The sequence below is a fragment of the Oryx dammah genome, unplaced genomic scaffold (genome assembly GCF_014754425.2).
Source record: "Oryx dammah isolate SB20612 unplaced genomic scaffold, SCBI_Odam_1.1 HiC_scaffold_4, whole genome shotgun sequence".
NCBI classification, from domain to species: domain Eukaryota; kingdom Metazoa; phylum Chordata; class Mammalia; order Artiodactyla; family Bovidae; genus Oryx; species Oryx dammah.
In genome coordinates this window covers 18,867,206-18,892,731 of record NW_024070188.1, presented here as the reverse complement: position 1 = coordinate 18,892,731, position 25,526 = coordinate 18,867,206, and positions in this window count along the sequence as shown.

Below are 25,526 nucleotides of genomic sequence, written 5' to 3'. Positions count from 1 at the left end.
AAATTTCTAGTCTTTTATCTCTTTGTGTAGAGTAAGAACACTCATTTTAAATTCTGTGGAGTATCTGTAGACCCTAAAACTGTGTTTCTCTTGTCTTTTATTACTGTTGCTTTTAAATCATATCCTCTTGTTCATATATATATAAGATAAATTTTTGTTTTGAACCTGATATTATGTTTGTAATATTGTGTAAAGAAATAATTCAATGCTTAGAGTGATGTCATCTTCCTTTTGAGAAAACTTATGTTCATTTCTCCCTGGAGACCTACCATTCTGGATGCTAGAATCACTTGCTCTCAGACCACTTAATACAATTTCAATGACTGATAAAATTCAAAGTTGGGCTACAGTTCCTGTGAGATGCACTAAGGTGGATTCACCAAGGTCCCTTACGTGGTCAATCCTGGACATCATTCACCGTCTCTCTATCTTCATGAGGCCACCCACAGCTCTGCTCAGTCTTTTAATCTCTCACCCGCTCTCTCCACAATCAGTCGATGCCCTGAGGGAAAAATTAAACCTCAAAGTGGACTTTCTTTTCTGAGTTTATTTCCTTTATTTGTGTTTTTGAAATTTGTCTTTAACACCCTCAAGCAGCTTTAAAAATAAACATTCTGTCCAGCTTTTATAGGTGTCCTCAACTGAAGAGTTGGCTCAAATTGCCTACCATTACAGAAATACTTACTAGATGGACTCAGTGGACATGAATTTGAACAAACAATGGGAGATAACGAAAGACAGAGGAGCCTGGTGGTCTGCAGTCCATGGGGTTGCAAAGAGTCAGAAATGGCTTAGTGATTGAACCACAATAACAACCAGAAATAGATGTCTTCACAATCCTGACTTTATTGTTTCTATCTTATTAAAATGAGTGCCTTTAACAAAACTTTATATGGATAGAAAAGTGTACTTCTGTTGATAGACTTTTTGAATTGAGCATCACATTAGTCCCCTCTTGATTGAAACTTTTTGAATTGCTTTTTCCTAGAAAAATATTCTCCTTAAGGTGATAATTGCTTTTTCTCCCCAAAACTGAAATAAATTCTACTGTTTACCCTGATACTAGTAATTTTAAGGTATCTAGAGCTGTAGTTTTGGCTTCCTTTTTTTTTTTTTTTGAGAGTATTACATTAAAAACTTTAGACAGATTTGTTGACATCCTTTTAATGCCTACCCAAAGGCTTTGGTCCCTGAGCTTATATTTACTGAATTTTTTTTTTTTTTTGGAGACCATCCTATTTATATTATAACTTTGACATTTGCACATTAAAATTTTTGGTTTCATTTCTTCATAATTAAACTGAAGATCCATGACAGAAACTAATTTGTGATTTTGCTGAGGCATGAACTTGGTTTATGAACTCTTTGAGGCTGGTGTGGTGATTGCTAAAAGTTAGCTGCTAGCTAGTGACTGAGCCCGCTGACAACATTGCACTCCATTTATACAGCAGGATTTTGATTCTCAGTGGTGATATTTAAAAATTTCAGGGTTGTGAAAGATCCAGGAACTATCTGATATAAATGTCAAGGGCCTAGTGTATTTCATTTTAATTAGTAAAGAGAAAGTGTTTTCCTCACTTAAGTTTTGAAATCTAACCACATCTTTCACAGAAAAAACAGTTGGAATACAGGGTAGCAAAACCATCTTGAAGAAATGAGATTGTGAGCTAAAAATTGTTTGATGAACTCTATCCTAATCAACTTTGGAAGCCAACCACATTATACTATTTGTAAATGTGTGCAACAAATCTAGAAATAGATGAGCATTCTCCCTTTAATATATCAAAGGAAAGCAGAAGTGACTCAGTGTCCTTCAAAATAGCAGATTGACTTTTGGAAGGTCAAACAAATTCTGATCTTTGGCACTAAACACTAAGTTGTTAGAATAGATTTTAAAAATCAATATGGTATGGTGTAATTATTACAAATTTACTGAGCCATTTTATTTAATTTTCTTATTTTTTGTGTTATTTCTGGCTTTTTACAAAAGCTGAATAAAATTCTCAGACAGTAGGGGTTTAGGGTTCATTGAATTTTCTGATTAATTGGTGCTCAAGCTTATAATCTTTTTATGTTGATGGGAATAAAAAAATCTGCATCCACTTGAATGACTTAGTAGAATATGCTGAACATAATTGAATTTTCTTTTTTTTGATTATAACACTTACAATAAATGATTCATGGTGGTCATTCAGAAGATCAGAGTTTTCTGTGTTGTTTAGGAAACTGAACTAAATTTCTTCTGACTTTTGGACTCAGTGGAAATGATTTTCTCAAACTGCATGATATCAGCTTTTTTTCTTGCAATTTGACTTTGTTCCTTAGGGTTGGGGACCATCAGAATGTAATCACATACAAATAAGGGTTAATGGAGAGAGCACATACATGTATCGGATAAGAATTTATTTATATTAATTTTAGAAGGTGGAATGTTCATTTCTCTTGGTCAAGAATTAAAGAATCAAGCTAAAATATCTAAATATACCTAAAATAGAATTTACATCATTTGATATGATATTAGAGTAAGTTTGGCATCATTTCTGGCTTGCTATGATTGATACTTAATCTGTAATTGGAGAAGCTACAGCAGCAATTTCCTGTAATAGCTTACAAGCTGTATCTAATATCTCCTTGGGGGAGAATTTCAATTGTGTATTATTCCCCAAATACGGAGAAATTTGGCTGCCAGCTCTTTCTTGAATTTGGTATTAATCTTTCTGGCGAGCCTGCAGTGTTCCCATGTTTATCACAATTAATTTTGGTGTAAAGAAGAAACAAAACCTTTGATATTTTCATGACCATGAGTTAACATTTTGGTTTAAGAAAAATTCACAGCAAACATGAAAATGAATCTCTTTGGTAGAAGTCTCTGAGTTCAACTTTCAATGTTATCATAATCATAATATTTAATAAAGTGTTGTTGATAGCCTGCTGTTCTGCTATAGGCCAAGCACTGTGATAAGAAGTCCTATAGATCATGGAACATGGTAAGTAAAGCTTTAGACCTTATCTAGATCATATGTATTAGCAATAATATAATTTTTATATGTGTGTGCACACACACAGGTTTTCTGTTTTGGAAACTTTTAGTATCTTATTTGATGGTCAGGAGATACAAAGTTCTGAAGATGAAACTTAGGAATCTGCTCAGATTCTTCATTATATTACAGGGATGGTGTACATGGTTATGAGATTTCTAGTGACTCCAGAAATGATTACTGTTCCTGCATTGTGTGACACACAGGAGATACAGAGACACTTCAGTTGACAAATGGGGCTATTTTTGCTTATCTTTCTTTTGGTGCAGTACCGTGGCAAAGAATACAAGTTCTGGACACTGTCCTAGTTCTGTCAGACTTGAAAAAAATTATTTTTTTCCCAGAGCCTTAATTTCTTCAGCTGTAACATGGATTAAATGAGAGATAATGAGATTGAACTCCAAATTATGAGGATTTAAGTCAACGATGACCCTTGGGGGTCTAACATCTGTGTTTCCTGTGTTGCTCACCAGATTCAGTTGCTTATGAGCTTGCCCACTCAGAAGTCTTTCCTCAATAGAAAAACCTTTAGACAAACATATTCTTTTTTTGCATTGTCTAACTTTTTTAACAGAAAATGTTTTTAAAAAATTGTTTAACCAATAGGAAATTGTGAAGGTTCAATGAAAAAAAAAAAAAAGGTAAACCTGTTTAGGGTTATGTTTAGGGATCCCAAAGTAATAAAGGATGAAGATCTTGGAGATACAGAAAGGTAACAAGTTGTACAGTCATCATCCATTATAAGTTAGTTCTACTGACTTGGAAATTTACAGGTGTAGGTTGAGTTATCCACCCTGAACAGTAATCTTGGAATTCTTCTGGCATTATGTAGATTGTCCACCTGAAGTTTAAACCTAACTCCACCCCAATCCTGTTCAATACAGTCCTCATCCTGTTTTGCCTTACCCTGTTTGTGTTTATGGTTCCTGTTTATGACCTCACTCACGCCTCTTGGTCTTTGACTTGTTTTTGCACTTGGTCTGCCTAACCTTGACCTCTCCCTTTTGCTATGGGTTCTTGAACTGAATTCACAGCACCTGGTTCTCCTCAGCTCTAGCTGAGGGCTTCTCAAAGCTTAAGCACATAAATCACGCTTCAATATTATTAAAATGCAGATTCCAATTCAGTAGGTCTGGAGCAGAGCCTGAGATTGTGCATTTCTAACAAGTTCCTACGAGCTGCTGATGCTTCTGGCTCTGGGACCCCACTTTGAGTAGCAAGGCTCACTGTAGTCAGTGTTTTGGTTCTCATCACCTCCTGCAACCCCATCTCAGCTACTAATTCTAGCTGTACTGGCTAGTCACACACTGCACTTCTGCTTATGGAAAAACTATCAAATGCTCATCTAATGTCCATAAAAATCAAACTGAACTCTCCTTGTATGTTTTGTAAAGGTCACAGAGGGAAGGACAGTCTTTGAAGTCTTAGATTACTGTGAAAGTATCAGCTTACTAAAAGTTCCAGTTTTTATGACTTTTTAGCAGATATACCCAGAGTTCTAGAGCAACTGGGTATGTATCATAGAAATAAGATAGTTATTTATTTAAAATATGCTAAGATAGAAGGACCAAAATCCTGTACCTATATAATCTATTAGGTGTGAAAAATATAGTCGAGACTGAACTGCAACCATTGTGAAGCCCACACTCTCTGAAAACATGGAGACCCTGAGACAAAAGAAACCTGCCAAAGGTTATGAGATTTCAGAGGATGCCTGCTTCTAAGTTGACAGTCATATGAGGAAATGTAATCATTTGGAAATGTCATTGAGGTGGAGATCATTGCCCCCCCCCCTTTTAAATTACCTCAATGAAAGAGTGGAATAATACTCTGGTGGAAATAGAAGTTGTACTCGCAGACTGTGGAGTCAAGGGTAAAATCCCAAGTTTAAATTCTGATTTCAACTTTATATTGGCCCGAGTTACCACATACAACCTCTGCAATAGGAAATTATTACCAGTGCTTACCATCTACTTACCTTCCCATTTAGGTATGATGATGGATTCTGTTCCCCACTGCCACCTTGCCTCTGGCTTGAATGTAGGTTCAGGAGTTAACTAATAGTTTGTGAACTCACAGATATCCTGTGTGTCATTTTACTTATTGCTCCACTCTGTGTCATCTCATGAGTCAAGTTTCGGTATTTTAATATGACATAGGAAGACAAGCAATTTACGAGAAAAATCTCGTTTTCTTTGACTTTCAGAGAAAAATTTAATATACGTGTAAGAGACAGAAGTGCAACCCAGGCTTTAATTCTGCTTCACTTATAACAGTTATTTTACCAAAAGAAGATACCATCGTATGTATGTTACTGTCAGACCCAAAGAACTGCTTCCAACACTGTCCTTTGTTTGCTGGGTATTAAGTTCACAAGAAAGCTACATAAAGCTGTTCTCAACCATTAGCTGGGGAGAAAAGGCTCTGTGTTTTACATCAGTGGATTTGGAAAGGGCAATATATTTAGTTACCGGTGTGTGAGGTGATTATACAATTGCTCTGTGTCTTTTTGTGTCGTGATCAATTGAGAAGGCTTTAAAAACTTATTTGAATTTATGGCTCTTGTCTGGCCTTCCTCTGGCTTTCTATCAAGCAAGGTAAACAGGGTGAATTCACCCATGTGGGCTCAGTGTTTGACAACTTCCCAGGGCTTACAGTCACTGTTGCACGCTCTCTAGTCACTCCACATGAAAATCCTTATTAAACAGCACAGTGAAGGCTTTGCTGTCCTCCAGGAACTTCTTCCTAATCAATGCCTGTGGCTGATCTCTTCAGAGCTCCTCAGCCTGAGGCCTGGGACACGCTTGGCAGCCAGATTCTGATTCAGAGACACAGTCATTTACAAAGAGACTGTGAACATGCCAGGTGAAGAGGCTGCCCACCCCACATCACCCCTTGCCCCAGGCTGTTTCTCCTACACATCTGAACGTTATTCTGCAAGGTAATCTGAAGCATTGATTTTCCTTTTTTCCCCTCAGTCTAAAAAAGGTATTAGACACAAAACAACAAATGTCTTTCATTTTACCCATGTGGGACAATATTGGTGTTTTATATAAAAATAATTACATAAATAAGGTTGTCATTTTTGTTGCTGGAAGCAAGAAGTACTAAGAATGTTAGTATTCTTGGGTCATTTTCTTCAGATGTGAGACTGAGTCAACCAAATAAATAGGATTTATAGCCTCCAAGATCTACTTTACAGATGTCTATATTTGTTGCTGTTGTTTAGTCACTAAGTCATGTCTGACTCTGTGACCCCATGGATTGTAGCCCACCAGGCTTTTCTGTCCATGGGATTTCCCAAGAATACTGGAGTGGGTTGCCATTTCCTTCCCCAGGGGATCTTCCTGACCCAAGGATCAAACCCACATCTCCTGCATTGCAGGAGGACTTTTTAACCACTGAGCCATTAGGGAACCTGAAATGTTTATATAATTGTCTACAATGAGGTCAAGGCTCTGATATAAAATAGCTATAGGAATTGTAAAATGAAGCTCTAGAACCTCCTTTGTGTTACTATTCTAAGTAAGACATGTTCACATAGAGTCTTTGGACTAAAGGATGAATAAAACCTGGTTTGGAAGCAAGTTAAAAAAAAAAAAAATCTCTGACCAATAGAATCATGTTTTTCTGGCCTCCTAAATTTACATGCATTCTAAAATCCAATCTCAGATCATTATATCTTGAATCACTCCAACTTTAGATCACCCATAGGTAGTAAGCAATGCTATTCTACTTCACATTCAAGGAAATTTGGGTTCAAGGCCACATAGCTAGTGAGTAAAGAAGACATTTTGTCCATAATAAGGGATTGTTTTTAAATCTTTATTAATTTGAGTTCTGTCAGGGTGTTTTTAAATACTAGACACAATTTCTTTCAGATTTTCTCTTCCTTGTTTGGGGTAAATGACCTTCATGGCTTTGTTCTGATTTGTCAGAGGATGTGAGATGTTTCTCTTTGTTATGATTTTTGTTTTATGCACAGTTGTGACTTTTCTCCATAATGGTAATCTAGGCTGGTTTGGGGAAGAAAGAGAATACCTGGGATATATCAAAGACATTGTTGGATACTTTTTTTTCCCTCTTTGCTCTCACTGTCTGCCCCAGCCCTGAAAGATGTGCCATGAGAAACAAAGTATTAGAAGTTTTCAGCTGGCCTAAGGGGAACAGTCTCATTTACTGTGCTACATAGCATCATAAATCAGCAAGGATAATACCCGTGTGACCCTAATCTGGCATTAATTCTGGCACTAAAAATTTAATGGTTCCCTGGCCAACCCTCAGAAGTGTTGGGGGTTAATAAGGGGGTTGGGAGTTAATAATAATTTTAACTGGAGGACTCTGAGTTGCTCTGGAGGTGAGTATTTGGGAATTTGGAGAGTCTTCTACAAGTGAGCTTGATGAAGTCTGCATATTAATACAAATGGCATCAATAATAAGCAAGTCAGGGTCTGTAGAAAAGGTGGGTTGAGTATCTTTAATAATTCATTATTATTATCTAGATGTTGAGATCAACTCTGCTCCATCAGGTATATAATAAACCTTAAGAATAAGAATGTTGAAATGCTTGTAAAAATATAATCTTCTTCATGGACTCATGGACTAATATTCATTGCTAAGTGAACCAAATCAATATTTTTTTTTCTGAAAGTTCATTAATTTAGACTTGTCATGTGGGTGACTGTTTTCAAGGCTGGACTGCATATTCTGAACTACATATATTGGGCTTAATACACGTTTATTCTTCTCATTGTCTAAGCTGATCCTATAAAGAGTGACTTCCTATGTGGCAAATGTTTCACAGAAGAGGAACTGACTAATGGAATCTGTATATTTTGATAAGAATGCAGAAATGTGTAAAATTACTTTTGACTGAGCCCATGATAAGAAGTTTCAAAGTGAGGTGTTGGGCTCCATAAGTAGTATTGTAAAGAAGGCAGTAAGAACCATAGGTACCCTCATCCAGCGTGAAAAGGAGAGAGACCACAGTGGTACAGAACTATTTAAGACCCAAGATGGCCGCCAGGAGCCTGACCCGTCTAGGGAAGTGTTAAGAGAACTTCTGGAGGAACTGGGACACTCTAACAGCAAGAGTCTGGCTGGAGGCCTACTGCTTAGACTGGGGGTCAAAGGAGGACTCCTTGGTGTTCAGAGGGAAGGTGAATATTTATGTCAGGAAACTGCAGGGGAGGTATTTCTAGAGATTGGGGTGGTTGCAGTTTTGAAGAATCCAAGGAAAGGAGAAACAGAAAACTTAAAATAGCTATCAGGGCCAGAGGAAACCAGTTGCTGAGGATACTGGCACCAGTCTTGACAGGTTTTTCCACATTTTTTTTTCTTTTCTCTCCTCCTTAAACATGGAAAAGGCTGGCAGCTACATCTAGGAGTGGTAAACGGGATGGGGAACTAGTGAACAGAGAAGGAACCTGCCCACACCTTCCTTTTAATTGGACAGAAGTATTTTAATGTCAGTTGAATTTCTGAGTTTTTATCTTCTCTGAAATTAGACATATCAATTATGATTTGTGACATTTTGGGAAGTCAAGGTACAATTTTTCTCTGAAGCAAATTTTTTATATAGGCCTGTAGACTTGGTAGTTAAAGATTTTATTTTGCATCTATATATTTATGTAGCATCAATTTATGTAAACCACAGTCAAATGATTATATAAATAAGAAAAATAGACCAATAAGTGCTTTTCAGTGAATTAAAATACAATGAGAAGACAATGACTTGGAAGCTTCTTTGGACCGACGGGTCAGGAAACATTTCTCTGAGGAAAAAGGAGCCACAAAAATATTGGGTGGGTGAGAGACAGTATTTCAAGCAAAAAGAAACAGCTGGTGCATAGACTTTCAGGATGGAATGAGCTGGGAAAAAGAGAGAATGCCAAAGTGGCTGAAGACACATTGTTAAGTCAAGAGTGGTGTGAAGTTGAAGGGGTTAGTTGGGGGTGCATCACGTAAACTAGAGTAAGGCAGGGAAACACTGGAAGGCTCCAAACAAGGGAGTGATGTGGTCTGAGTTATATTTATAAAATTCTCCCTGTAGCTGACATGCTAAGAATGCATTATAGGAAGGCATGACTTGAGGCAGGAAGACCAGTTCAGAGGTCATTTCAAAGTTTAGACTAAATAGGATTATGACTTGAATAAGAGTAGTAGGGATACAAATGAAGGAAGTAGTTGGATTCTGCATATGTTTTGAAAGTAGCTAGTAACCTTAGTGATGTTTTGACTATGGGGTGAAGGAGACTGTTCTCAAGGATGTGTCCTCGACTATTTATTGGAACAATTAAGTTGGTATTTCAGCCATCTGTCAGTCTAACACTGAGGAGACTTGCCTTGATTCTACCATAAGAAGGATACAATAAAGACCAATAGAGGTTAAAAAGAAACTTTCCATGAGGACTATCACCAGAGCCATGATAAAATCAACACTGGACCTCAGAAGGATGGTTGTCGCAGTCCCAGCACTGGCAGCAGGAAGAGCTGCAGTGGTTGCTGCCTGGACAGCAGTTAACAGAGTCAGCTGTAGCATTGGCAGCAGTAGTGGGTAGTGTGGGTTATAGCAGGGGTGGGGTTAGTGGATGGGGCTCTAATATTAGTCATCATAAATGGCATGGACCTCAGCATCACTTCTGATACTGAGAAGAGCGATGAAAGGGCAAAGCCGATGGCTGACATCCACAGCTATGGTGGCCACAGTCAGCAATGATGGTGATCAAGTCTTTGAAAAACCGAATCAGCATAGCTGCCACTTTTGATGTGGGCTAAAAAGCACATAAACAATAAAGACCTAAAGGAGGAGGATAGGAAAACGTTGGTAGCCAAGAGAATTAATCCAAACATCCTATGCTGATTCCTAGACATGTTCCCAGGTATTATATGACGCTTGAGTTCTCAAAGAACAAGAAAGAGAGGGTTAGAAACATTTTTGTTTTGTGGTTATGTGCTTGAATAGCCTGCAAAATATAGATCACACATAAGTGTAGTGACTCTTGAAAGAGATAAAGTGTGTAACTGTGATGCTATGTAAAAGCACATGGATAGAATATAAATTATGGCTTAAAAATGCAAGATATTAGTTTTACAAAAATGATGAAGTGGCATCCTGAGATGCCATATAAAGATTTTTAGGTGGGAGTGAACAAGTTATTTTGGTTGTTGTGGAAATGTTAGTTCTGAGCTATGATTTCGGTACCTAATCTCAGTGGAAAATGAACTTTTAAAAGGCTCCAAGGGCTTTAGGACTTCCTGCTTCTACAGAGGACTTAAAGGAGATAACTCATCACCAAAATGATGCTTGGAGCAAGATTCAGATTCTGAGAGCTGAGAAAATACAGCTTTAGAGTAAGTCAAGGTTTTCCTATGGTGTGATTTAGTGGACTGGCCATAACATTTGTTATTGCCTGGTTTTCTGGGACGGAATCTATTCCCAGCAGGGCTGTGACTCAGCCTTTCAGCCAACCAAATGGAATGCCTGAAGGATGAGACCATAAAAAATGAACCCTTGCCTAGACCTGGTAGGAATTTAAGAGTGGTGGTCTTTTCTGTAATGTCTTTTGACCAACTGAAATTGGTCCAAAGTATTTCCTTTCCTTTTTCACCATTAGAATCTTTGTTATGATTTATTTATTTTTCGAGTTTTCTTCTGTTCCTGAGGCTTTGAATTTCTTTGGTGAAACTGCATGTGTGGGGTTTTGAGAAATGCTTCGGGATGAAGTGCTATCTATCAATCCAAACCACTATCAAGAGATTTATTTGTTGTTTGCCTGTTCTTTCCCTTGCCCCCACCTCTTTGCTTCCTAACACATTTTTCTACCATTTCTTTTTTTTTTTCTTTTCCATTCACAGCAGAGAAGGGCTGCCTGAAGCTTTTCCCCAGAGCCATTCTGCAGAACAGTCTTAGAGAGGAGTTAAAGTCTTCAATGTCTCCCCTGACAGGCACAAGAACATTTTTTCTTTAACTCTAGCATGGCTGATCTTTGTCACAAAATATCCACCACCCTGCTCTTCTGCACCAAATGAGATATTGTTACTGATGGTAGGTGGGTGGCAAAGAACACTGTTAGCCAACTAGCTTTCATGATTTCTTTATTTTTACAGAGGATAAAGTTGACTTGCCAGACATGTTTTTTGGATGAATTCATAGCACTGTTCACATGGTTTAAGTCAGCAAAATGGCTCACCTGGCAAATTTTGGCTGGGTTGGAAAAGCTATTGAAGCTCGGCCAGCTTAATTATGATGAGGGTGATTAGTGTATCTGTCTCAGTGAAAGGCTAAAACAGTAAAAAATCCACCTGCAGTGCAGGAGACAGGGTTCAATCCCTGGGTAGGGAAGATCCCCTGGAGAATGGAACGGCTATCCACTCCAGTATTCTTGCCTGGAGAAGCCCATGGACAGAGGAGCCTGGTTGGCTATAGTCCATGGGGTTGCAAAGAATCAGACACTACTGAGCCACTTTCACTATTTTTCACTTTCTCAGTGAAAGACTATTGCAATTATTAGAAAATAAAAAATGTATAGAATCACCCTACTTTGCCGTACAAATATGCCCCTGTCCATCATGCTTCAGGATGTGAAGATCCACGATATGCTAGTCCTTCACTGTCACACTGGTTAAGCTGTACCAAGGAAACTACCCTACAAAGAAAACTTTCGCTCAGCATGACTATAGTTCTTGTTTTTAGGTGCTATCCTGTCCAGATTCTTAAAGTAGTCAATAGTGTTAGAAGAGCTTCATTGATTGAAGCTCTGACCTGATTATAATAATCAAAAAGCTTGGGTGATTATCTAAAGCCTATAGGAACTTAATCACATTGCTTTAGTCATGGAAATAAGCCAGGATTCCACAATCAGCTTTTCAAGTAAGATATCTGTAGATCTAGGGTTGAAAGAGAATAATGCATTCCTTCTTTTCAAATCAGACCTTCCTTTTAGAGCAGGCAGTGATGAGCTTGTGCTGCACCAAGTTCAGGCAGCATATAAAGGGTGAGGCACAGGGTGAGGGAGGCGGTGTTGGGCGCGGTCCTTGCTGCTATCATGAATGCTATTTCAGTTTCTGAGAGATGGTACTGATGGATCATGGTTGAGAATTTAAAATATCCAAATCATTTCAATACAACTAAATAAATATTTCTTTCATTAGAGTCATGTAAAGAGCCATTTTAGAAACATCTGGTTTCACTTTTAGGAGATATCTTTTTATAATATTAAAAAGATTGAATTTTTGTTTTAATGAAGTATTCAAGTTTTTAGTTAATGCTAATCCAGCTTCTATTGACAGGTGTATATATATCACTATTTCTTTTGCGGCCGCTTCTTTTTTTTTGTGGCCCAGCTGTGGTTTATAGGACTTTTGTTCCTGGAATGGGGATTGAACCTGGGCCCTTGGCAGTGAGAGTGTGGAGGAATTCTTGTCCTTTTTCTTTGGGTTTAAGGATAAGAATTGCTCTGAATCCCACTCCTTCTGTCTGTCTGAAGTCACTCAGGGACAAGCAAACTATAGCCAGAGGGTCTGCTTCTACTCTTTTTTGGTAATGTTCTATAGAAATACAGCTCTGTCCATTAGCTTAGATATTGTTTCTGAATGTTTTGTGCTACAATAGCAGAGTCGAATAGTTGCAACAGAGACCTTGTGGCCTCTGAGCTGAAAATATTTACTCTTTGATCTTTTAAGAAAAAATTTCCAAGTTCTCCTTTAGCCTAGGCACATGTAAACCTTTTTTTACCCTCATTAGCCTTTTGTCTCTACAGAGCTCCTAGACTTGTCTGCATGCCTGTGAAGTTACTTCAGTCATGTCCAACTCTGTGCAAGCCTATGCACTGTAGCCTGCCAGGCTCCTCTGTCCATGGGTTGGGAAGATCCCCCGGAGAAGGAATGGCAACCTACTCCAGTATTCTTGCCTGGAGGATCCCATGGACAGAGGAACCTGGGGGGTTACAGTCCATGGGGTCACAAAGAGTCAGACACGACTGAGCGACTTCACGTCACTTCACTTCTTTGCCGCTGACACCACCTGGGAAGCCCCGACCTGTCTAGTCTAGTCCAATTCCTTCTATTCAAACTTCTTGGGAAGTAGCAGCCACTCACTGGGCTAGCGAGTCACTCTCTGTCTCCCACTCACTCCTCAACTCTGCATTCTTTTTCTGCTCCTCCTCTATTGCAGTTGCTGCTGTTTTATATTCTTAATTACTGAATCGAATGGCCACAGTTTTTCTTTTGGTACTTTTCTATGGCATTTGATCTCAAATCAGTCATTTTTAGGCTGGGCTCTCTACACTCTAGGTTTCTGTGACAATAGTCTCTTTTTAAACTTTGACCTCTGTGATATTGTGCCTTGGGCCTCTTTGAGGCTCCATGTTAACTGCTATGACTCTATTTCAGACCAGTTAGCTCTCATTTGGAGGACCTCAGCAGACTTCTAAGTTAGCATCCTTGTCCTCTTTAAATCTATTCTCATGTAGATGATCCATATTGAAACCCACCATCATCATTCCCTTGTTTACAAAACCTTAGTGATTGCCATTGCCTATAGCTCCAATGAGGACTTCCCATGTGGCTCAGTGGTAAAGAATCTATCTGCTAATGTGGGAGACATGGGTTCAGTTCCTGGGTGGGGAAGATCCCCTGGAGAAGGAAATGGCAACTCAGTCCAGTATTCTTGCCTGGAGAATTCCAAGGACAGAGGAGCCTGACAGGGTACAGTTCATGGGGTTGCAAAGAGTCGGACATGACTGACCAGGCACGCATGCATGGCTACAGTGAACAAGTCAGATTGCTGCCTTACCCAATATTTCCTTTTGAGGATTTCCCAACACCACTATTATTATATCTCAGTAGGAGCAAAACACATTGTAAATGCTGAGTGGTGAGAGAGAACGTCTGGTGAAGTAGTTCAGTATTGCACAGGGTTCCCAAGGAAGACAGGAGGAGATGAGGAGGGAAGCTGAGTAGAGAATAGGTGATTAGGAACTTGGTGTGCTATATTAGGGAACTTATGTTTTATTCAGTAGTATCCACTGGTTTTAAGTACATTAGTATTATCAGTTTCATTCTTAAAATGGCATACTATATCTGAAAACCAATTTTTATAATGTGTATTAAGATAAATAAGGGATTATAGGACTGAGGCTTTGTTACTGAACGTAGTTATGTAAACTCCTAAACATGAAAAGGCTGAATTACAAGAGAGAGATGGGATAATTGATGGAATGGTTTGCCAGAGGCATAAGATGCCAGCTGAAGGATTAATACAGACAGAACAAGGAGCATCTCAATACTAGGTATGAAGAAAGGAGGGGAGCAGAGGGGCGATCTCTATGCGTATAGAGATGGACAAAGGAAACAGAATTCTCATGGACTTTACTTAACTTGTGAACTAGGAAGCCATACGGTCATCTAAGAATGACGAAGGGAGTAATGGCAGATGGAGCTTCAGTGAGACTTTGGATAACAGTTGAGGAAAATGGGAGCTAGAGATAAATGTGGACAAACAGAAAGATTATTTGGCAGTGTTAAAGATCATCCGAGTTGAGATGTCAACAATATATAGTGACTTCAATAGAAATCTCTTCTGCCGACAGCACCTGGCCAATCACAGGAGACTAAGGGAAGCTGGAGTTTCATCCTGTGAAGAGGGCACAGGTAATGGGTATTGACAAATACTGTTTTTGAAGCCTGAATCATAATGCCTAAGGCTGGCTGCAGACGTAGTTAACTTTCACAGATTCAGAATTATGATCAGTACACAAAGCAAAGCCCTAGTTGCTTTGCATGTTAATACAATCTATTGGTAATCAACTTTAATGTCCTCCAACTGTCAGCTCTCTTTTATCTAACAGTTGTGGATGGTGTGAAAGGGAGAATTCAAATAAATTTGAGAAACATCCAGTTTATGGAAGCAGCCAACTTGCCTTTTGTTCTTCTGAAAATGTTTCCTTATTGTCCACAAACTTCCTCCCTACTCTTCTCTTTCAGAGCTTTTTGTTGTTCATTTATTTAGTCAATAAATATTTGAGTGATATACTCCAGGCATAATAATTAAAATCCAATCACCTGAGCTGGGAAGTGTGTCTGTGTTAGTTGCTCAGTCATGTCTGGCTTTGCGACCCCCTAGACTGTAGCCCACCAGGCTCCTCTGTCCGTGGAATTTTCTGGGTTAGAATGCTGGAGTGCCATTCCCTTCTCTAGGGGATCGTCCCTCTCCAGGGATCAAACCCAGGTCTCCCGTGTTGCGAACAGATTCTTTGCCATCTGAGCTACCAGGGAAGCCCCGGTGTCAAGCTGGGAAGTTTAGTCTTAGTATTTTTGAACATGGAAGAATTTGAGAATTATTCTTGGTTCTAACATGTTGGGAGCAACCTGATATTCCTGAGGCTTTTTCAGAGCTAATGGGTCATGCTGTATAACAAGGTGCCAAAAACTCATAAGGAAAATAAAATAATGATATAACACTACCAAGGGCAAACAGCTCCTACTTGGAGGGAAAAGACTCATTTGCACTTTCAGTCTCTTCCTCTCTCATAATCTCTCTACATGAATTATGAGACTTGATGGCTGTGGTGATGGGGGTCTTAATGTATATAAAACTTTCTTTTCTTTTAATAATTTTTATTGTAGTATAGTTGCTTTACAAAGTTGTGTTAGTTTCTGCTGTACAGCGAAGTGAATCAGCTATAAATGTATATATATGTGTGTATGTGTATAATGTCACCTCTTTTTTGGATTTCCATCCTCTTTAGGTCACCACAGAGCACAGGGTAGAGTTCCCTGTGCTACACACTAGGTTCTCATTAGCTATCTATTTTATACTTATAGTGTGTATATGCGGAGAAGGCAGTGGCACCCCACTCCAATACTCTTGCCTGGAAAATCCCACGGATGGAGGAGCCTGGTAGGCTACAGTCCATGGGGTCGCTGAGGGTTGGACACGACTGAGCGACTTCACCTTCACTTTTCACTTTCTTGCATTGGAGAAGGAAATGGCAACCCACTCCAGTGTTCTTGCCTGGAGAATCCCAGGGATGGGGGAGCCTGGTGGGCTGCCATCTATGGGGCTGCACAGAGTCGGACACGACTGAAGTGACTTAGCAGTAGCAGCATCAATCCCAATCTCCTAATTCACCCCAATATATAGCTAAGACATTTTCAGAGCTAATGTCCTCCATATGTTTGTCTCTACATTTATGTCTCTATTTCTGCTTTTCAAATAAGTTCATCTGTACCATTTTTCTAGATTTCACATATATGCGTTAATATATGATCTTTGCTTTTCTCTTTCTGACTTCGTTCTGTATGACAGTTTCTAGGTCCACCTACATCTCTGTAAATGGCACAATTTCATTCCTTTTTATGGCTGAATGATATTCCGTTGTATAAATGTGCCACTTATTCTTTATCCATTCCTTTGTTGATGGATGTTTAGGTTGCTTCCATGACCTGGCTATGGTAAATAGTGATGCAATAACTATTGGGGCCCTTATGTTTATTTATCTGAGCTAGACTTGAGATAGCTAGCCCTTTTTTGCCTCTTCTCCCACCAGACTACAAGTCCAGAAGGACAATGAATGGTTCAAAAATATTTGTTACGTGAATGAATGAGTCATGCTAAATAGATATCATGAGTCTAGTAAAGTTATCTAGGCTATGCAAGCCATGGCTGGATTCTGCTATAATCAAGTAACCCCTTAGAGGACCCATGGCTCCTGGGGACTGAGATGAAACTCTGTGATGTGAACTTCGGACAGGTCAGCCGTTCTCACACCCTCTAAAGTGATTGGTCGCCTGTTCTTTCTGCATTTTCCATCTCAAATATCCTCTAGGCAAACTGCATCTGAGAAACTCGTCTGAAGAATCCAAATCATTATAAATTATTTTCTGCCTACCATTACGATCACTGTTAAAGGCTTCACCCACTTCATTTACTCTGTTTCTTCATTTCAGTGCTATCAAGTTCTGGGAGAAGCAGAATAGTGTGATGATGTGCTAATTATATTTTTATGCCTTAACAAATATCTAGTGCTGAGGACACAGCTTGGTTTCCTGCATATGTTAAAAATAAGAAAATGAACAAAACAAAAACACAAATAAGCAAATACAAATTACGAAGTGATACTATATTCAGATCTTTGAAACACATGTGTTTCAAAGCCATTTTCTGATGCCTATGACTAGAGCTATACCCTATCCTTCTCTTTTTTTCCCCTCCCTCTCAATAAATGTAAGTCAAGAATTTAGTTATCTTCTACTATTCCATAATTTTTTTTACCCAAGTGGGTTTTGATAAATTATATAGCTTAGGGAGGTAATTTTCTTAGGGCCCTTATTTAATTCTCATCCTAAACCTGTGCGATTAGTGATACCTACATTTTGCAGGTGGGAGAGCAGGTTCTGAGAGGTTAAGGAACCTGATAATGAAAACAAGTATTGTGGCAGAAGCATAGCATTCAAATATATGATTATTCCAACATCAGGCTGGTTAGGTACTATTATCACTATTTTAATAAGACAGTTTCAGATCAAGGAGAGAAAGCACTCCTCTCAAGGCCACTCAATTAGTAGAGATGCGTGACCAAGGGTAGGGTTCCTGCCCAGTCTCACCCCAGCACGTGCTTTTTCCTAGCTGACTAGCTTGTTTAACTAAGGGCTTTCTCTCAGCAGGGGACCATTCTTGAGCATGTACAGCTTCCTTGTAACAGAGAAATTACTGGATATAATTGTATACTGTCTTGTCCAATTAAAAGACGATCAGTGCTGAGAACGCCTTACTGGCTGAAAGTGAGTGTTAATGCTTCTATTCTTTAGTCTTGCTTTCAGGAACTATAGTTGATGTAGTTTAGTCTTGCTTTCAGGAAACTAAAACATGATAAGCAAAACCAAGTGAAAATTCTATGGCTGCTTACTGCCTTTGTGTTTCCCTTTCTTTTCTCCTTAGCTAGTGCCAAAGTAATCACCTAATACACAACCCCCAGAAGCATTACGCTGACAGATCCTGATATGTTCCACTTCTGTTTTCATTGGAGCTGTGCAGTTATGTCTTCAATCAAATGGAGATATGCTGTGAGAGATGCTGAATGGAATTTTTTAAAAGGCAGTGAGGATCACAGTGACTACTCCTTGCTGATTTTTGGTGGGGAAGGAATAGCAGGAAAATAAACTAAACATGAAAAAAATCATTGTTTCTTCCACATTGCCATGTAAAGATACTTTGCTTGCTGTGTTCTATTCACATTTAATCAGATCAGTCTAGCTGATAAAATAAAAGCTCCCCTCCCCTGGCTCCATGCTAATTATTCTTGTTAATTATTTTTTAATTGTCTTTCTATTGCTGCTTCTAGAACAACTGTCATAATCTCCGCCTGAGAGGCTCCAGACATGACATACCTATAAATGTAGTATCAAGGATGGTGGCTGGTGTGTGAATGCCTTCAGAAGAAACACAGAAGAGAAATCAAACCTAAATGCCGCTCTTAGCACATTACGATGAGTGAGTCTCTCAAACTGCTTCTGTTAATTATTCATTAGAGGAACACACACACACTAAGCCACCTAATTATTTGAGGGTTCATGTTACCTAGTTCGTATCTCTGTATCTGTCAAGTGTCTCACAGCATGTTGGACAAAGCAGAGCTCAAATAGTCTGCTATATTGTGTAACCTTACTTCCAGAAATGAAATAAAAGATAGGCCACACACTAAGTAATTGTGTGAACCTTTGAGGTCTGCCATGTATTGATGATAACTAGCTCTTCTGTGCCAAAGTCATTGGCACTATGCTAGGCACTCTGGGAGGATACAGTCATTGGATTTTTGTTCTCTATCTCAATTATTTTAAAATGTTAATAGCAAGGAAAAACATGCATATGTGACATTAAGAAAAAAAAAATTAGAGACCAAAGGAGTGAGAGAGGAGACTATCAGGGCAGTTTTCCTGAAAGACGTTTAGGTGGGCGAGCATCCTCAGGCACAGATAAAAGTTGAGAGGGTGTAGTGGTGGCAGTGAACATGGGCTCTTTAGTGGGTAGCTGGCCTGACTGAATTGAAGACTATGTGTAAGAATCTTATAGGTAAGGTAAATATATAGCATATATATCATATATGGTATTATCCATTTACTCAGAATGTCCTTAGTCAATTCCATTTCAGAGGCCTGAAACCCTGCAATACTCACAATATAGTTAGCAAGTTTTTCTTCTCTAATATGAGATTAGCAAATTGTACCTCAAGCCAGTCTCATCTGTGTGCTTGTTTTTCAGCATAATAAATTTTGTATCATTGTTACAATTGGAATATATAATACTCATAAAGTTTCATGCAAACTCTTTGTCCAAAAATGGGACCAAACTACTTGTTTAATTAATGTGAAAGATCAGGGAAGGAACTGCTGCTTAAAAATATTCCATATAAGATCATCACGTTTGCTTGATGTCATCTCTGCTTATCATTTCTAAGAGAGATTATAAAGAGTTCATTTCTCCTACCTCAATAAAGCAATCAACTGAAGGCAAGTGTAGTCTACTCTCAAAGAGTTGGAGTATCTAGTTATTCTTGAACATATGAGAAAATTGATCATCTTTAAAGACCAGAGTCCAATATAGTGCTCTAATGCCTAAAAATCTTCAAATGATTTAATGATGGGATAACACTGGTTTCCAGGTTTGTTCAGTTTCTAAAAATACAGCTTCATTGCCTTTGTTCCCCAATGAGAATTAGAGGTCAAGCTTAGAGAAGCTGCTAAATCACTTCAGTCGTGTCCGACTCTGTGTGACCCCATAGACGGCAGCCCACCAGGTTCCCCTGTCCTTGGGATTCTCCAGGCAAGAACACTGGAGTGGGTTACCATTTCCTTCTCCAATGCATGAAAGTGAAGTTGGTCAGTCGTATCCGACTCTTAGTGACCCCATGGACTGCAGCCTACCAGGGTCCTCCATCCATGGGATATTCCAGGCAAGAGTACTGGAGTGGGGTGCCATTGCCTTTCCCGAGCTTAAAGAAGAATTACTCCTAATTTTGATAGTGGTATAATTCATAATTCACATGCATTTCATATTTATTTCCTACACAATTCTATTGAGATAAGTAAAATGATCACAATCATTCCTGCCCTTAGACATGAATAAGAAGGCATCTACTAGTCACTACCTTGAGCTTTAGAAGACAATGAAAATTATAGATATTAAGACACAGTTTTTCCTTTTCAAGCTTTTCTCTTATTAATTTTTTATATGTGTAAAATTAATTTGATTATAGAGAATTATGGAAAATAACTGTGTTAGCCACAGTGCCTGTTCCAGGCCAGAGGATGCTGGGCTGAGTGTGTGTTTGTGTGTGTGTGTGTGTGTGTGTGACATTTTCTGCCCTGGGAAACTAGAGAAAGAATCATATGGAATTTAGAAAGATGGTAATGATGACCCTATATGTGAGACAGCAAAAGAGACACAGATATAAAGAACAGACTTTTGGACTCGGTGGGAGAAGGTGAGGGTGGGATGATTTGAGAGAATAGCATTGAAACATGTGTATTACCATATGTGAAACAGATCACCAGTCCAGGTTCGATGCATGAGACAGGGTGCTCAGGGCTGGTGCACTGGGATGACCCTGAGGGATGGGATGGGGAGGGAGGAGGGAGAGGGGTTCAGGATGGGGAACACATGTACACCCATGGCTGATTCATGTCAGTGGATGGCAAAACCACCACAATATTGTAAAGTAATTAGCCTCCAATTAAAATTTTAAAAAAATCAGTGCTGTTGCTTACATCGTAAATCACCAAAGTGGTATGCCTAGACATTCTCTTCCTCCCTACTTCACCCCCTCTCCTTGGATGGTCTAGTTTTGGTAGATGCTCAGGCTCATTGGCAAATCCTGGCACTTCGGTCATCAGCCAGGAGATCTGGGACGTTTCTACCTTCTGGCCCCGGCAGATCCATAATCCCATACAGGCTTTGAGTGAGGCAGGGGCAGGCTCAGGGAGAGCAGAGCGGCTCTCTGTCCTCTGGGTGCTCAGCACTTTCCAGAGGCCTAGGCTTGAGGATGGGGGAAGGGAGGTTAAGTGGAAAATAGGCCACTTAGGAGGCATAGTTTATCTGATAACTTTTAGGTATTTTGACATATGCTATGTTGGCCTTCATTTGTTGTTTTGCCTTAGTCCGTGCTAATATTGGGGAAGACCTGTTCTCAGTTCTACAAAGGAGCAAACTGAGGCTAAAGGGAATTAAATTAATTGACCAATGATTGGTAAATAATAGAGCTGGGATTTGAACATTGATTTACTGAATTTAGAATTTCAAATTTCAGGTAGAGTGAAGATAGTTTCCGGAGGGAGCACCTTGAAAAACGTAGACTTACATAACAAATGAAACTTCCTGTAGAAGTCCAAGGAGAAAAGCCACATGGGAAAACCTTGTCCTGGAAAGATTTGTCCCCTGGCCTCAGTTCAGTTCAGTTCAGTCGCTCAGTTGTGTCCGACTCTTTGCGACCCCATGAATCGCAGCACGCCAGGCCTCCCTGTCCATCACCAACTCCCGGAGTTCACTCAGACTCATGTCCATCGAGTCAGTGATGCCATCCAGCCATCTCATCCTCGGTTGTCCCCTTCTCCTCCTGCCCCCAATCCCTCCCAGCATCAGAGTCTTTTCCAATGAGTCAACTCTTCGCATGAGGTGGCCAAAGTACTGGAGTTTCAGCTTTAGCATCATTCCTTCCAAAGGAATCTCAGGGTTGATCTCCTTCAGAATGGACTGGTTGGATCTCCTTGCAGTCCAAGGGACTCTCAAGAGTCTTCTCCAACACCACAGTTCCAAAACATCAATTCTTTGGTGCTCTGCCTTCTTCACAGTCCAACTCTTACATCCATACATGACCACAGGAAAAACCATAGCCTTGACTAGACGGACCTTAGTCGGCAAAGTAATGTCTCTGCTTTTGAATATGCTATCTAGGTTGGTCATAACTTTTCTTCCAAGGAGTAAGCGTCTTTTAATTTCATGGCTGCAGTCACCATCTGCTGTGATTTTGGAGCCCCCAAAAATAAAGTCTGACACTGGTTCCACTGTTTCCCCATCTATTTCCCATGAAGTGATGGGACTGGATGCCATGATCTTCGTTTTCTGAATATTGAACTTTAAGCCAACTTTTTCACTCTCCTCTTTGACTTTCATCAAGAGGCTTTTGAGTTCCTCTTCACTTTCTGCCATAAGGGTGGTGTCATCTGCATATCTGAGGTGACTGATATTTCTCCTGGCAATCTTGATTCTAGTTTGTGTTTCTTCCAGTCCAGCATTTCTCATGATGTACTCTGCATATAAGTTAAATAAGCTATTAATCTTAGATGCATAAGAATCAGCCTTGGTGCTTAATCTAAAGATTTCCAGAGGATTATTTCTTAATGCTTGAGTCACCAAACTTGAATAGTCTTTACATACATGCACAATACAAAAAATGATCTCAAGTTAAGAAGAGTAGGAAATTCAAGATTAAACCAAGGGAAATAGCATTCTTTATTGCAGTACTTCTCAGAGTGTTAGATTTACTTATTTGGATTTCTCTGGAGTCAATAAGAAGCATAACTTCCCCAAACTGCTTGCTGCTTGGCCTGTTTGTGGAGCACTTTGCTGTGGAAGTAGTAACTCACAGCCCCTCTACTGGCCATTCTCCCACTGCAGGCAGCGGAGGGGAGCAGCCTAAGAGCTGCTCTGTCTGACCCATGCAGCTGAAATTAATGGTTCCCATGATTGACTAGCACTCAGGCTCCTGGCAAGCGAAGGAAAGACTGATCAGCATGGTTCTGCCATAAAACTAGTTCTCAAGTTACAGTCATGGTGCTGAGAGGCAAAAAAACTGATTTGAACAAAAGCTTAAGAGTGCTTGCTTTTGGAGGTTAAGCTTCTAGGCTTTCCACATAAATGGAAAATAAACGGAAAGGCAGTACCGTTATTTACTTTTATATTTCTGTTTTGGGAAAAATAGGAGAGGCAATGATCATCCAAATAAATTTGGATAAAGTCAGACAAGTAAAGGAAATGAAAATTATTGAGTGTCTGTGCCTGTAGGCTAGTAGTATTAGAAACAAAACATCCACAGCATGGGTGACAGAAGAAAATTATGAGAAACAAAGATTTTATATTTGAAAAGAAACAGTCTTACTGCTGCAGGATAGCAGAAATGTCTAGAACATGTTATTATGCAAAGTGCTTGCAAGTGGAAAGGGTAATTGAAGGGATATAAATCAGAGCATTACTGACTAATTTTCATGTAGGAAGAATTTGTTTTAGAGACTAAGTTAGTGTTTTTCTAAAAGGTTTAAAAATAAAGTTACTACAAACAGGTACTGTAGACTTTTAGGACAGAAGAGCAAGGCAAAGAAATATGGGAAATGATAAGAGCAAGAGAAGATAACAGGATTAGTTGTATGGGAAATTTCAAATTCCTTGTTGTATGATTTGTGAAACTTTAGAGACAAGGTTAGAATGAGGGAAAAGGACATGATGGATTTTCTAAATGCAGATCATAGATTTATTTATTTTTCAATGTACAAAGCCACAACTGACAAGAGCTGCCCAGAAAAGTGTGGTTAGGGTAAAATTTTCAGTTCAGCTATAAATAGATGTCCAGAATTCCCACATTCATCAGGAGAAGTATAGGAAAGTGGAAAATGCGTAGTGAAAGTCACTCAATCATGTCCAACTCTTTGTGACTCCATAGACTAATCCATGAAATTCTCCAGGCCAGAATACTGGAGTGGGTAGCTGTTCCTTTCTCCAGGGGATCTTCCTAACCCAGGGATCTAACCCAGGTTTCCTGCATTGAAGGCAGATTCTTCACCAGCTGAGCCACCAATCAGCGCAAACTTTTGTAAAGTAGCATCTGTCCCCACAAAATATTCTTTGTGTTATGCAAATATACAGCAGTAATCTCTGCCCCAAGAGTCACCTAAAGCTCTCCCCAACATTCAGTGTTATTCTCAGAGTAGTATTAGCTGGCATGCACACAGTGGCTCATGGCAGCTGTGAGGAAGATGTCTTGCAGTTGAATGCATGCAATATGAAGTCCCTGCTTGGGCATCAAGGTTCTGGCCAGTAGGCTTTCCACAAACTCCTGGAGATTAGGAAAGAAAGGAATCAAATTATAAGAACAATATAAACAGCTTATAAAGTAAGTATGTAGTTAACCTCGTTATGTGTATATATGTTTAATTATGAATATAGTGCTGATTTTTATGTACTTTATATACAAGTAATCTTGTTTATTAACAGTCCTCCCAGTAGGGATTGGTCACATCTTTCGGAGTCCTGGGTGGGTGGGAGCCAAACTGCAGCCATGGTTCACAAATTTATGTCTTTCTTTAGCCTCCGTGCATTTTGTTTCTGCTCAGTGACTTGCTGTTTTTTTTTTTTTTTCATAAAATATCTAGCTCGGAAAATATCTTAACTCGGTAACCCTTCAGACTCCTTTTTCATTTTATTTAATCCTTGATTTTATTGTGCAAGTGTTTCTGCCTTTAGCACCACTCCTGCTAGCTTATTGCTTCTGCTAGACATTTTCACTGAGCTCTGTTTATGCCATGCACTTGCATTATATTGTGGAGTTACAGACATCTCTGTTTAGTCAGGAAAGATGGGAACTTCTCTCTGTTGCACTAAAAATTTTCTGGCATAAAATTATGAGCTATCAAAGCAACAGTTCCCCCACCACCACCAAATAGCAAATTTAAGCATTTAATTGCAAACCACACATATTCATTGATTGCTTGATATGGGCCCACTACTAAATAAAATACAAGAAGATATTCCTGCCTTCAAAAACCTCATAATCTAGCAGAGAAGCTAAGTAGGAATTATATAGTGTGAGGGCTGTTGTAGAGGTGATTGAACGTTCTCCTTGTCCTCTTTGACAGAACACTCTCTTGGCTTTCTCCCTATTTTTCTGGCTTCTGTTTATTTTAATTTTTCCACTGCAGATTTATACTCTATGACCAAGAATCTGGAGTTCCTCTAGGGTAGATCATAGCCCTCTTCTCCTCTCTATATATTCTCCTCCCAGTTTTTTTCCTCTGTATCCACGTCTACTATTTTAATTTATATGCAGAAGACTCATAAGTTTTCCCTATACTAAAAACTCTCCTCTGAGTTTCAGACCTATATATTTTAATTTTTATTTGACATATCTCCAGGGAATGTCAGACTTTAATATAATATGATAAAAGACTGAACTCAAGATCCAAACCCCTCCTCTCAAAATCTGATCATCTTCTAGTACCACAATGAATGGCACTGAAATCCATTTCCTTGTTCAAGCTAGAAAATGAGGGACTATGCTTTGACATCTCCTTTTTTTGGTCTTCAGTACTCAGTCTATAATTAAGCCCTATTGGTTTTCCTTTCTTAATTTCTCTCACTTGTATTATTATAATAGCTTCTTTTCTCCACTCCCAGATCTGGGTTTTCACTCTGAAGCCAGAGTGATCTTTCAAAACTCTAAT